We start from the raw sequence: 3186 nt of genomic DNA, 5'->3' as shown, positions 1-3186 counted from the left end.
GGTGCGGGGGCTGGAGCAGAAAGCAGAGTTGCAGAGCGGGCAGGGGAAGGGGATGGGGGCTGCCCTGGGGCAAGGAGCAGGGTTGCCCCCACTGCTCCAGCCTCTTCCCTGGGTCAGGTCCCTCGCCTACCGGTCCTAGGGCTCCCCAGCTCATTGTTTTCATTTTGAAGCCTGACTTTTTTTTTTCCCCTAAGCCAGTTCTAAATCCTTAAATCACATCCAGCTTGAAACCTCATACGTGAATTAGTGTTTTCTAAAACTAACCTTAAAAAGAAGTCAGATCTGCCAAATGTTATAGGATGTGCAACCCGCCTTCATAGAGCAAGCTGCTTATTTTGCAAAGCTTTGGTTTGAAAGGAGTAACTCTTGTTCCTTTGGCAGTAGAAAGGCTGCTGGAAAAAAAAGTCTGGGTGCTGATGCCAAGGAATATCTCCACAGTGTTATTGGCAAAGCTTTGATGTTTTGTCACTTAGAAGAAAAAGGGGGTTTTCCTAGTAGTTAAAGTTTTATTTGTAAAATTATTCGTCAGTCAGTGCCGTTTCTCATATGCCGTTGAACGTGAATAAGCTCTGCTGTCTCATGGTTTAAAATAAAGCTGTTTTAAATCACGTTGAGCTGAAACTTGGCATGCAGAGTCTCGGCTCAGGTTCTGCTCTGCGATAACGTGATGAGCCCGGGAGCGGTTGTAGGAAAACATTTATCTGTTTACAAAATGCGAGTTTGTTATTCTGTGCCTAAAGGATGGGATGTTTTCTTTTGGTGTTGTGAAACAGGAGATTGTTCTGTCAAAGATCAATGGAGCATGTGCAGTACTTCTCGTATTGTATCAAATCTTACTGTGAAATCGATATTCAGCTATCATTTGCTGCTTCATAATGATAAACTGTAAAAGTGCATTGGTTGGGGTGGGGGGAGAAAAAGAACACTTTGTGGTTTGAGAAACTTGGAATGAAATGGGGCAGCTTTTCTTCAGTGTGGTTGATGGGGGGCGGGGGGAGTAGGTTCATAAAGGGACTTTGGATATAACCTTATGAAATAGTCAGTGGAGTTAGTGCAGGAAACCAGGACTTCTCTCAAGTTAGTGTCTGAGCTCCTGGCTCAGTCGGTCAGACTCACTCTTGCTCTTTCCGTCCTATTGAAGATTAAATTCTTCCAAGTGGCACCGTTTTAATAAGAGGGATGGAGATCGTCCTGTTGCAGAATACCCTGTGGTTAGAGCGCTGTCCTGGGTGATGGGAAAAGTGGATTTGATTCTCGTCTGGCAAAGAAGGGGATTGAATTCAGGTCCTGGATGAGTGCGGGGTAACCATGGGGGTAGTGGATGAACAGGTGATGGCACTGGTACTCCCCTTCCTCTTCCTCTCCCCACAACCCCTTTGTTTTGTGCAAAGCCTGATCTGCTAGGTGTGCTTTGAGACTGCTTACCACATCTAACCCCTCAGATGAGAAAGGTAAATAAATACATCCTTTGTGGATCCATATGGAGTTTAGGTATTGAACTGTACAGGACTGTCAGGGCAGGTGCTTATGGGCATGCCCAGGAGTAAACTCTAGTATTTTATAGTTTTAGAAAAAAATCAGTTGCTTCCTTGGTTAGGTGGCAGTAGAGCAGAGGTTTTGAGACCTGTGCTTTTGGACTTCAGTGCTGAAGACTTTCTGCGGATCTAGCCTTGAAAGTTCAGTGTGCAGTTTTCATCCCCTTCACAAACAACCAGTCATAAAGAAAAGGGAAAATGTTACAGTATTATATTGCAATACAAAAATCATATATAACTTTGAAAATGTGCTTACTTGGATCTGTAAAGATTATTCTTAGTCATTAACAGCTATTTGGTTACCTTGTGTGTACATTAAAGTAAGGCGATTATTCTCCATAATCAGGGCCATATTGATATGATACCAGACATAAAAATCAAAGCTGGGCAGAAAGAGACATTTTGTGTGTCAAAGATAAATGGAATTGGATTTTTTGTTTTATATTATTTCCCTCATAAATACCTTTCAGACTAATTTTAAATTAATTCTCACAAGTTTGATCTGTTGAAGTTTGTATCAACAATAGTAATATAGTAAATAGTGTAATAGGATGATAATTATGGAACACACACACACTGTATACTCATATATTAGAATAAATACACCTATACCTGTAATTTTACTATGCTGTTGGTGTATATATGCACTGATTTTTATAATTTTTATACTGTTTTACTAGTATAGTAAAATTACAAAAGCTGGTGTAGCTATTCTTATTCTTAATGGAAGAGCTAAGCTAAAGTAAGGCTTATACATTATTAAAATTGAGGGTTAGAGCCACTGCAGTACTATGCTGCAGAAAAAAAAAAGTTTGGGTGGGTATAGAAGATGATGCTTTTTCAAAAGTATGTCTCATCGAAGTCAGCATAGTGTAGTATTATCTTTTCAGCCTGTTGTTTTTGTATTTAAAAAGTTCAGAGATTGGCTTAGATACTCAAAAGTAATGATATTGTAAATGCTGTAGATTTCAGTAATCAATCCTTGTAAGCAGTAAACATTTTAATGGGCAGGTTGGTGACTTAAGAACTGTATCACAAGCTACAGATAAGGGGTAGTAGAAAGAATCAAGTTCACGTAGGTTATTGATGTCACTTTTCACTACTAAGTTCCAAGCATTTTCAGGAAACTTCTGAATATACATCGTGTGTTGTGGTTTTTGCTGTGTTTTACAGAGTATCAAATATTGGGGTATGTCAGGGAAAGATTTAGCCTTGAATCTGAAAAAAAAATTAGCTAAGAACAGTCTATGTTCTTATTTGGACTTAGTACAAGTAATCAGTGCTGGTGAAATATATGCAGTGGTGTTATACTGCCCTGACACTGATTAGCTTTGCTCACTCTGAGGATTTCTACTAGTCAGTTTAAGGGCAATTATTAGAAACCTTGAAAGTGAGCGGAGCTAGTTTGATTCTGAGCTGCTAATACCATAATGTCCTAATACCTGGACTGTGTGCTGTACTTATTTCAGGGGTATAGGTTGTAGCCATGTCGGACTCAGGACATAGGCAGACAAGGTTCTTTGGGTAAATCCAATATCTTAAAATAGTTGGAAAAATTCTTCTTTGCAAGTTTTCAGGTACAAACACACTTTGGCAGGCTGAGGAAGCATCTGCAGTTGGTCTGTGCTCCTCCAGCTGCAGATGCTTCCTC

General features: G+C 40.0%; 1 long non-coding RNA gene across 1 annotated transcript in view; it reads right to left on the bottom strand.

Annotated features, from left to right (window-relative positions):
- The window catches only part of LOC112550707, a 5004-nt gene extending 4636 nt beyond the window's left edge, over positions 1-368 (bottom strand). Inside the window, exon 1 of the long non-coding RNA XR_003094671.1 lies at positions 265-368. This is a non-coding gene — a long non-coding RNA (uncharacterized LOC112550707). The remainder of the gene's footprint in view (positions 1-264) is intronic.
- Between the last annotated feature and the right edge of the window lie 2818 nt (positions 369-3186).

This window comes from Alligator sinensis, unplaced genomic scaffold, assembly GCF_000455745.1.
Source record: "Alligator sinensis unplaced genomic scaffold, ASM45574v1 scaffold492_1, whole genome shotgun sequence".
NCBI lineage: Eukaryota > Metazoa > Chordata > Crocodylia > Alligatoridae > Alligator > Alligator sinensis.
Note: the sequence above shows the minus strand (reverse complement) of the source record. Positions and strands in the feature narration are given on the sequence as shown.